Consider the following 11,891-nt stretch of genomic DNA (forward strand, 5'->3'; position numbering starts at 1 on the left):
TTGTTTAAGAATTGTTAGAAGGGGCTGGGGATTTAGCTCAGCAGCACAGTGCCTGCCTGGCACTGTAAGTTCGATTCCTGGTACTGTAAGTTCGATTCCTGGTACTGGAAAAAAACAATAAACAAACAAACAAACAAAAACAAACAAACAAAAAAAGAATTGTTACAACAGAGATAGGAACTAAAAGTGTTTTTGGATATTTACAGTTTGTTTCCTTTCACATTTCCTCTCCAAGAAATTTAGGTAATTTTTGAGATTTATCTAAAATTTTAAAGTAATTAAAGCCAGGCTAGTTGATATGAAAAGCAGAATTATGTGACGGTTTTTCTACCTTCTTCATACAATTGTTCCTGTGTAGACAGCAGCCTTCATCTTTTGCTGATCTGAAAGGTCCTGTCTAAGAACCTTTTATCTCCTCAGCAGGAGAGACATAACCTAAACTGAAGCAAGAAACTCCTGATGTCATCCTCCAATCAATAATCATTGATTGAAGAGAGTTGGTTTCAGAGCTATGTATGTATTAGACACCAGGAGGGATACAGAAGGAAAAGTCATGGTTTCTGTCTTTGATGAATAATCTGGTTCAGACAATAGTTCAGATGTGCATGTTATGACATGGTTCCCTCACGGAAGGCCCTTTCAACAAATACTAAGGAAACTGGCTTCCAAGGGGTGATTAAAGGGGTGATTATGGGACCTGCAGGGTGTTGAATGGTATAGACGATTGTCCTGTTGAATTGTCAGTAGGGAACAGAACAGGAGCAAGCCAGGAGGGAGACATCAGCTTAACCCAGACAACTGTAGGTATTAGAGGCCCTGGGGGAATGGTGTGGGAAGTGAGTCAGGGGAGTCCGTGCTCCTGAGGGTGGGAAAAACTCTGGGAGCTGGTGTGTCAGGCGGATTGTCATCACTATAACAGAATACCTGAGATACCACTTATGAGAGAAAAGGTTATTTTGGCTCAGTTTTGGAGGCACAGTATGTCACAAGGGGAGTGTGTGGGGGAGCAAAATCATTCCTTTCAGCACCAGGCAGCAAAAAAGAAGAGGAGGAGGCCAGGGTCCCACAATTCCCTTTGAGGACATGCCTCCAGTGACCTAACTTCTTCTCATTGGCCTGGCTCTTAAAGGTCTCATTACCTCCTAAAGTGCCACCCTAGGGACCAAGCGTTTAACACATGGGCCTCCCAGGGACCCTTAAGGTCCAAATTACAGTAGGGAAGCTGCCACGGAGGACTCTATGTCTAAGGAAATCCAGTGTGAGGAAGTCAGGAGTTAGATCAGGGTGGAGGCTATAAAAACAGAGAAGCCAAACTTAGAATTGTTTTTGGAGAAAATTGGTTACAAAGGGTAAGTTGGAGGGAAAAATAAAACCATGTGATAAAAGCTTTTATAAAGCTGTTGAATTCATCACTGTGAATTGAATCCAGGGTGTTTTCATGTAGAAGCAGCACAGCAAAGAATAGCGGGAAAGATATCTAATTGATTTTTAAATCTTTGATATTCTGTGGATTTCTGATTTTTAAAAATCCACTCCTATAACAAAATAGAAATAGCATATGGGAGGTATTTGTCATGGTAACTATTCTACTGTTTAGAATAACGGTGTACTGTTTCACACAGTAGATAGTGAATAAGTGCTAGGTGACTAAATTCTGGTGTTTATCTTACAAAGTAATCTGCAATTCTGTCTTTTTTTTTTGGCAGACACAAAGCTGTGCTGCATTTATTCATGAATAATTTTTTTATGACTCACATTAGTAAGACTATTGTAAATTAACATTTAAAAGAACAGTGTGTCATCAACATAAAAAAACCCTCCCTCCCTCCTGTATCAGTAATAGTTTCCTCTTGTCTAAAAAGTTCCTACTCCTTTTTACAGGTTAACATTGAGCTGGTACTTTTTATTTCTGGAAAAGAAAAACAGAAATGTACTTAGAAAAGCTCAGCTAACTGAACAAATCACCTTGATTACTACATAAGAAGACAAGGAGCTTATTGTATACATATATATTTTTGTGCATGTTTTAAAATCAATCCATAAATGAGAAATAAGTGATAATTGGAAAAATAAAGAACCTGTTTGGATTATATCTGGTGTAGTGGGTGTGGAGAATGGGTACATCAAATTAGTACCTACCAGAGTAAAGGAATCAGTTCTCATTTTTCTGTTGGAAGACAAAATAAATGGCTATTAAAAAAAAAAAAGACCTGGTTTTGATTTGCCAGGGAACATTAAGCTTCTGCAATCTGTTCACATATGGAGTGCTAAGTTAGTCACCTCCTAACTACTGAAAATTGGGTTTTACCAATAATGCCATTATTTTCCTGGGTTTTTATTTCCCTGCAGGATCTGCGATGATGCCATATCTTGCCTTGCAGAGCATTCATTTGGGTAGGCTGGGAATTATATTCACTTTTAACTTGGAAGATTGTGTTGCTGGGGTGGACCTTTTAGCTGTGTTCGCGGGGTCAGGAATTCCCAGCAGCGTGTTCTGTGGAATGCGCGGGACACAGATGTCCACTCCGCTTTCCCTCATGTGCCAGTCTTCCTCTGATACCCGGTGCTCATCCTCATCCTGGACACTCAGGAGCAGGTGCCATCTCAGGTCGTCTGCTGCAGGGAGGGAGCGGGCCCTGCCCTGGCTGTACACTGGCTTTTTCTTGGTAGCCTCCATCTCTGCCTGCTTCCTCTGCCTTCATTACATTTGATCTCAGCATGTCAACTTTCTTCCACACCTTAGACTCTCAAACAGAAGAGCACCCAGGAATGTTACTTTCTTAGTTTGGGGCCCTTACTTCTGTTTGCAATAAGTGTGTATCTCCAGTGTCTGAAATTTTGATTCTAGAGATGTTTTCCTCTATCCTTCGCAATGCTGGTCTCCTGCTTACAGCATTTATCTAAGGAGGGCTTCTCTTCCCATCGGACCTCTGTCCTGTGGAAGGTCTGAGTCGTGCAGGCCTGTGCAAAGGAAAAGTCCTGGGAATATAAATAAAACCAGAGTCCCTCCGTGGCGCACAGTGCAGCACTGGACACTTTTGAACCTTGCATCAGGGAAGCAAGCACTTTATAGTAAATGTCTGTATTGCTTGAACCCACTTACCTGGCAGTCTTCATTATATTCCTCAGTCATTATGGGTTGTGTCACATGATCTCTCCTCAGACATCAGCGGGGTGAACCCATGCTGAAATTGCATTGCTGTGAATTAGAGAGGAGGTGATTATGGGAGAGGAAAGACATTACAGGAGAAATGTAGCTGTTTATGTGTGAATAAATGCGCAGAGCTTCTCAGCTTCCGAGGCAGTTGGAGCATTTATAAGGGACCCTGGAGCCATCCTACTACATTGCCTTTAATGACGGGGCAGGCAGGCTACTGCACCTTTTTCGTGCCTAGGTATGGAAACCTGGGACATCTAATAGGTTTGTGTGCATTTCCTGCGGTGCTGGGAGAATCAGCATGGCACAGAGCTCTGATTTTACCTCAAGGCTCTGGACCTGCATTAGGCAGTCAGTGAATGATGTTGAAATAAACTGGAGTCTACACAGAGAGCTCCTCCTCCACTGCTTTTTCTTGCACACCTCCACCTGAGAGCTTCTCTATAGTTATCGTAGGGTAAATGGCAGGTCTAGGATTGGAAAAAATTTGGCACTGCAGATGGAAATAAATAGTTAAAAACTAGGAAGGCTGGGAAAGAGAACGGTTGCTGGCTTTGGGTGATTTACTCCGTTCCTTCCAGCCCTTGCCTGGCCTGAGTTTCCAACGCGTCTTCTTTGCTTCCCAGGCTGCCCTGTGACTGTGACATGCTCCTGAGTTATCCTAAAATCTCCGCTTTGCCACAGTCCTGATCTGTGTGCCGGATGGACAGGAGTCACTCAGAGTGAAGGAATTCAGAGACTTCACTGGGGCTGGTTGTGAATTCTTCTTATGACTTTTATGGGGTATCAGAGTTGACATATTGCTGAGTGTTCAAAGCAAAGCCAGTTGGGGTTTTAATGTAATATGCAGATAGGATCCAATTGTTACCATGTGCTTTCTTATAATTCCTATTTCCTTCATAGCCATCTGCTAGGTTATATCTTTTTATTATGATGTCAAATGTGAGTCATGGATATAGCATTTTTATCGTTCTACCATTTCTTCCGACTTCTTTTATCTCCTTTCGTCAGCAGAGTCTATGGCCTCCCGTTGGTGAGCGTACCTGCAAGAAGGGAGGCCTAGGCTTGGTACTCCCTGTAGGTTCTCAATGGGTGCATGAGTGAGTGGATGGAAACTATCAGGCATCATTCAGTGGAGGTTAAAGATGCCCCTGTCGTTTGCTCAGGGCTTCTTGTCTAAGATCTCTTTTAATCTTCACAATAACTTGTCGGTAAGCATGATTGTTCTCCGTGCACTAGGAAGCAGCTTAGGGAGATTTTTAAAAATTGTACTTATTAATTTATTTGGGGGAAAATGTATCCAGAGAAACCATGCTTTGTTAGTCCATGTTTGCAGCGCATAACGACTCCATCGTGAGGAGCTGGGACGTGTATATAACACATCCTCACCCTGTTTCTCACCTGCTTCTCCTTCCTTCTCCCCTCCCTCCCTCCATCTCTCGGCCCCCTTCCTGTCTGCAGAATATCCATCTCTCTGTTCCCCGTTACTTTTTATGTTGTACTATAATTTATCTATATTTTGGGTTCGCATATAAGAGAAATACAATATTTAAACTTGTGTGTCTGATTTATTTTACTTGACATTATGGTCTCAAGGTTCATCCATTGTCTTACAGAGGACTCAAGTTCATCCTTCTTTCTAGCAGAGCAGTACGCTATTGTGTATAAATGCCACGTTTTCTTTATTCATCTGTTGATGGACATAGAGGCTGCTTCCAAGATTTCGCTGTGCTGCTATAAACATGGGCATGTATGTAACGGATGTATGTATGTAACATGGCTATGTCTTTAACTTTTCCAGGAAGATACCCAGAAGAGAAATAGTTGGCACGAATGGAATTTCTAGCTTTAGTTTTACTTGAGGATTCTTAATACTGATTACTAGTTTACATTCCCACTGACAATGTAGAAGGGCTCGTTTTCCCCTTAGCTTTGTCAGGCTTTGTTGTAAACTACCGGATATCGTGCAAGGATTGGGCCTAAGGTGTTTCTCACTTGAAAGGCAGAGTTGTTCCTTACTAGGCCAAATTCTGTCTCAGTGTAGACATTACTGTGGAATTTCTATGATTCTATATCCTATCAACGATATGACATTTTAAGCTTAAAATTCTCCAAGATCTCTTTCATTGAATAAAAACATGATAGTTCTCAGCAAATGTCCTATCGTTCTAGTTTTTGAGCAAGTTTGATGCAGTTTGATGTTTACCATTCCTGAAGCTTTTTAGTACTTTTAATTATTTATGCAGTAGCTTTTTGTTTGCAAGTGAGTGATTTTAGCCAGTTTAGCTATTTAAACAGCTCTGTTATTTTCTTTGCTGTATCCATCTTAATTTGTGTTAAATAAATATCCTCATGTTTTTCTGGCTTTTAAAATTGAATTCTGTATAGAGACTCATAAATCATGAATGTAATTTTTAAACTTTTTGTTTCTGTACTTACTATTACTGCTCAAAGTATTCCCCTTAATGCAATAAATGAGAGAAGGGTAGATTATTCACATTTCAAAAACATGTTTACAAGTGGGCCTGATCATAGAAAGTACCCAGTTATTGTAGAAATTTGATTTTCTGTGTAGCAGTATTTTGGTGAGGAACTGACTAAACACTTTAATACACAGTGTGTTGAGGAGTTGGTGACTGATCCTAACTTCTTCAGTGTTCAGTTTTTATTGCCAAATGTATTTTCCATCTTTTCATCCCATCATCTTTCTTCTGAGACTCCCCAGCAACCCTGAGCACTTCTTTACAGTCCTGCTATTGCAGTGCTGCTTCTGGCTGCTCCAAAGCTTCAAACCAGCATCCTTGTCATTTCTGACTTTGCCCAGCATCTCATTGGCAAGCAAAGTTACCTAGGAGAAAAGCTAGCATAGCTACTCACCTGATGGGTGCAGTGACGGGGCACACTAGAGGTGCTGGCTTGGGCTCGGAGTTTTCGTGGGTATGCACACAGGTATGCATGTGTGAGCTTTACCCTACACTCTGCTCAGACCAAAGAGTATTTAAGGTGCCTCTCAATGGAAAACACTTAAAGGATATTTGTGATATTTATTTAATCAGAAGGAAAACAAGGTCCTTTAGAGGAGAATATGCCTTGGTAGAGGAACAGAGCTCCAATAGGTTCAGATGGCAGAGCAGTGGGCCCAGGATGTTCCAGGTAGACCTGGGAATGGGGTAGATGTGTTGGCCGAGCATTTATGGGTCAGGGGCCTCCCAGAAAGTTTAGGTGAGGTGTGGGGCACTGCTTGTACAGGACCGGAATGGTGCCTTGTGGGGGTTGGGCTTTAACATTGGGTGTGAAGAGCTGGAAGTTCTTGGGTGGGGTGATAATTACAGGAAATGTTACGGGAAGATGAATCTGGCAACCAGTGCACTGAGGGAGAGAGATCTGAAGTGAGGAGCAAAGGTAGAAAATTTTTGATATGTGACACATGGTCCATGATACTTGATAACACCAGGGATGGAAAGGAAGGAGAGAGGACTCTGAGGGAGGCACATTTTTGGAAGTCTTAGCTATGAGTGGGAAAGTTGACGGTAGCTCTGCAGTTTTGGTGAAGGAGCTTTCAGTTGGCAAACCAGTGGGGAGTGACTAGGGGCCCCTGGGCACCCGGTCTGGATGCTATGTCATGGCGAGTATACTGTTTTTGTACTGGAACAGTGGTGGGGGGTTGGGTAACAGAGATTGTGGCTTCTTCTCTCTTCAACCCAGTCCTTCCTTGGCAGTGCCACAGTGTGACTGATGCTTTTGTGATTCTAGACCTGTGCAGCTGGGACTGTTGTCAGGACTGTGGTCAGCAGGAGGGTGGGGGCCTCCTGGGCGACACTCTGTAACCCCACATTGTAAAGGTTTGAATGAGAAACGGAGAGAACCGTGAGCAAGTTCAGGATCAGACACTGACTGGAAGAGCTGAGAGATGATCTACAAAGGAATGGTTTCCATACAGATGAACAAACAGTGACAGGCGGGAAAAAAGCAGGGGATAGTTACTCACGAAATCTTTCTAGAATTGGGTTCAATGGTAGTGTAATAAATCGAGTTTTGAAAAGAAAGCTTTTATGATTTATGGATAAGTAAGCCAAGTTTTATAGATTACACATAATGAACTGTGGTCCAGTTTGAACATTTAGTTTTCAAAATGGCAAAGTCAGTGACTGATTACACACACAGTTTAAAGTTTGTTCTGAGGTTTACGGAGAGAAAAAGAGAGCAGAGCAAACTTGTAACACAAAACAGCACTTTTTACTTAGCTGTAATGTATTGGGGGCTGGGGCTGCTCTGCGGTCTTGATACTGAGGGATATCAAAAATACCCCTGTAGAACTTTCCGAGTGTTTTTAGGCAATCAACATGACACTTTTAAGAAAGTGACTTATGCAGTTTAATACCTTGGCTGGTAAAGCTGGCCTTTATGCGGTCAGCCCTCCGGGGAGCCAGTGGAATGTGGAGGAGAGCTTGAGGATTTGGAGCCAGGTTAAATCGGGTTTCAGTTTGTCTCCCCCACTTAATACTCTGCGGCCTTGGACAAGTTACTTAAACCCTCATTTTAATTCTAAAATGCTGATTTTTTTCTCTCTCTCAAAAGGTTATTGTGAGGTTAGTAGATAAGGTGTTGAGCGTGCAGGTCTAGGACAGGCTTTGGCACTTAACAGGTACCAGAAAACGCTAACTGCAGACACTGATCTCCATACTAATGTGTGTTTTCACGTGACCCTCCAGAGAGTGATCCTGGTCCGTGGTAAGAATGACAGCTATTATCCCTATTTGAGGGGAATAGGATGGGAGTCATGGGCTAGGAAGCATTTTGGAAACAATACCCAGACACTTGGTCAGTTTTCCTTCCCTCCTAGGGAAAAGCACTTTCTAAAAAGTAGACATGGGAAGACTTTTAAGATGGAATAGAAAGAGCTTGGATCCAGGTCTGTGTTAAAATACTGTTTCTTTCTAGTTATTTGGCTTTGGGGAGTACTTTCATTTTTGAGTTTATACTTGCAGAATTGTGAAGCTTATAAGAGGTCGTGTGTGTCTGAGGACTCGAAGTCCAAGGTAGCCAGGAATGGGCTCCAGAGGACAGTGGTGAAAAGAAATCTGAAGCAACAGCCAGGAGCCAGATTATGGGACACATTAGGGTGCATTTAAGTGTTTCTGATGGGATCATTTCCAAAGTTAAAACATTTAGAGAGGGGGGAAAAGTTATTACTTGATGATATTTTAAAGCTTGGTGAAATCTAATTCACATAGATAGTAAAGTTATAAAATAACTTACTGTGGATGATAAAATCTATTAATTTGTCATGGAAAATATTTAAGGAACAGTGAAATCTTGAGGATGTAGAGAAGGACTCTGGAGCCTCAGGAGAGAGAGATCATTAGAGGTCAGGGTGAGCCCATCATTATGCCCCAGGACGCCATTGTCCTGTTCAATAAAGAGGTGTCTATGTAGGAACTTTTGTAAATGGTTGTTAGTGGAATTTTAAAAGAAGTGGTGAAAGAGGCAAATACAACTAAAGTTACTTTTTAAATCCATAGACGCTTTTGACAAATCATAAGACATTTGTAGATACCCTTAAGATACATTAGCTTCTCCTTGTATATTCAATACCTTCAACCTACAGCAAGATTTATTTTTATTTTAAACATTTTTATTTTTATTAGTTCATGTTTGTAGTACATAATGATATTGTGGGGAGTCACTATATGAATATTACACATCTTAATTCTTTTTACATCCTCTTTCCTTCCCTCTGTTCTCGGTCCTCTTCCCTTTAGTGAAAGATCCATCTCTCTGTTTCCTATTATTTAACTTTTATTTTGCCCTTTATTTATATTTTGCGTTTCTCATATAAGACAAACCATGCAATATTTAAGCTTCGGTGTCTAATTTACTTCCCTTAATTATAGTATTAAGGTGCGTCCATTTTCCAAAAAAGGACTCAAGTTCATCCTTCTTTATAGCAGAGTCCGTTGTGTAGAAATACCAGATGCTCTTTGTCCATTCATCTGTTGATGGACATATACACTGCTTCCAAGATTTAGCTGCTCTGAATTGTGCTGCTATAAACATGGGTATGCGTGAATCACTGTTACATGATGTCTTTAACTCTTTCGGGAATATACCTAGAAGGGGAATAGCTGGGTCAAATGGAATTGCTAGTTTTAGTTTTTTGAGGAATGTCCATACTGATCTCCATAATGGTTGTCCTAGTTTACATTCCCACCAACCATATAGAAGTGTTCCTTTTTCCTGTAGTCCCTCCAACATTTGTTATTATTTGATTTCTTGATGCTAACCATTCTCTCTGGATCAAGAGCAAGATTTACCCATTATTGTGGTGAACAAACCAAGCAGAAATATATACATGCTAAAATCTCCATTGGGTGAGTAGATGTTGCCTTTTGGGCATGTTTTATGTGAAACAGACCGAGTTGGGAAGGAGATAGTGTTAGTTACCTGGTGTTAGATGTCCCCTCAAAGCCTCATGTGGTCGTAGGTGAGTTCTTTTCAGAGGTGGCTGCATCTAGAGTGTGTGATGCTAGGGTTAAGGGCGTGTGATCACTAAGTTAGTCCACTGATTGGTTTGGCATAGTTCTGGGTGTGAGTGCTACCCACCCTAAAGGCAGAGGGCGGGTAATCTAGACAGAATATAAAAGAGACAGAAAGAAGCTGCTGGTCACTTGTTGTGTACTGTTGCTGCTGTTTATCTCCTCCTCTGTGATACCCCTCTGCCCTGCCACTCTACCTTGGAGCAAGCTGACTATAGACGGAAAGCTCTGCAACTGTGAGCCAAAATAAACCTTTTCTCCTTTATTATTATTTTTTTTTTTTGGTTTTTCTCCGGTACCAGGAACCGAACTCACGACGTTGCGCTTGCCGGGCAGGCGCTTTTGCTGCTGAGCTAAATCCCCAGCCCCACCTTTTCTCCTTTAACTTTGGGTGTGGGTATTTTGTCTCAGCAATGAGAAAAAGTAACTAAGACACCTGAGTGTTGCCTCCTGGTCCTGGGCTGCAATGGCCCATCCTATAGCAGTGGTGCAGCAGCTGATTTTGTAGCGCTGTATATAAGAAGCAGCTAGAAGGCTCCAGCCTTCCTACCTTTATGGTGAATATGAGTGACCTGAGAACCCCATTGACAGAAATGGAAGCAGGAATAAAAAAAAAACAACAAAAAAAAACCACAACTCTAAAGGAAAAAACCTTGACAGCACCAAGGGTAAGCTATTTGAGACAGCAGTGAGAATTACAGCTCACAGCATCTAACTCCTTAGCTGGCCTTCTCCACTCAGAAATGATTATTTTCAGCCTGAGTGGCATTTACAGAGATAGCTCTGAAACAGCTGTGTCAGCTTAGTATGTGTGAAAAACACTCAAGAATAAACCACAAAAGTAGGTTTTGGAAATTAAAAAAAAAAATTCCCAAACAGAAACAAACCTCCGGGGATGTTTTGATGTGTATGGAGTTATTAGCACTTAATTTACCAAAATACAGTGCAGGAAAGTTGGGACTTCATTTGGTTTCTCCACCTCTTCCTATTTGTCTCGGTGATAGATTTGTCTCCTTGGTTACCATAGCGCTGCTCATTGGTATTCCTCTGGGTGAGGTGTTGCCTTGAATCTCCTCATAACTGCACTGAACTAAAGAATCTTTACTTTTAGAACTCATCCATGCTTTTGTGTGGGAGTTTAAATTTGTACAAAAATGACAGCTATCATCCCGCACCTTTTGTTTCACTGGCAGAGTGGCCCAGAGCTTCCTTCACACCTGATGCAGTGGTTCACCTGTTGCCTTGCTAGGAAGGCAGAGCAGGTTGCTGGCCTCACCCCTGGCCACTGCAAAGATCATCTTTTTATGATGGCTGCCCTGAATGAAGGCTGTGAGCCGTTATTCTTGTTCTCACCTACTGGCAGGTGCTGTTCAATTTCCAGAGAGGAATAAGCATTTTTTTCCAAGAGTATTTTCCTTTTGCATTTTCACAGCCCTGAGTGATCTTTGCCTCAAAGGTGAGGGGTTCCGTTGTCCTCCCGTGTGTCTCCAACTCAAGGTAGATACCTGTGTCTGCTACCAGGAGAAGTGACCATAAATACAGGCCCCTTGCTGATTTCTTTTCTCAAAAACCCTGCTATAACAGTGTGACCACTGGCTTCTTGGATCATGGCCAATGAAACAAATGATCTCTTAGTCTACATTTGAAAGCAAAAAGACATTGAATTAATTGCACTGGAATCATCATCATATCCATCAATTACTGGAGTGATTTTCAGGGCTTAGATTAATGCGTGTTGTAGATGTATTACTCTTTCTTGGATTCCATGTATTAAATTCACTGAAAGAGATGCCTTAGCTGTACTTTGCCTCTAGCTTCTCTTCCATGGAATCAGTTTCAAGTTCAAATGCATTTGGCCTGATAAATGGACTGCACGTGGAGGAACTAAATAGCGAATTTAAGGGTGACATCAAATAAATGATGAATCTGTGACAAGGTGTATTCCATTTAGGTCAGCATAATTCAAAATGTGAGAAAACATGATTCAGCCACCTGGGCTGAGAGACAGTTTACATTACTGGATGGGAAGAAATTGCTTGGCATTCTGAGTTTTGGTAGTTACATTCAATTGTACATTCAGTTACAAGTTGACCACTAGTTGTCAATCCACCACAGGTGTGGTCATGTGACTCATGCCTGCAATGGGCTTGGAGCATGTATGACACCAGCTGGTGTCTTGGATGTTCCTATGTGCTTTG

This window comes from Chinchilla lanigera, unplaced genomic scaffold, assembly GCF_000276665.1.
Source record: "Chinchilla lanigera isolate Chin_1 unplaced genomic scaffold, ChiLan1.0 scaffold00028, whole genome shotgun sequence".
Lineage (NCBI taxonomy): Eukaryota > Metazoa > Chordata > Mammalia > Rodentia > Chinchillidae > Chinchilla > Chinchilla lanigera.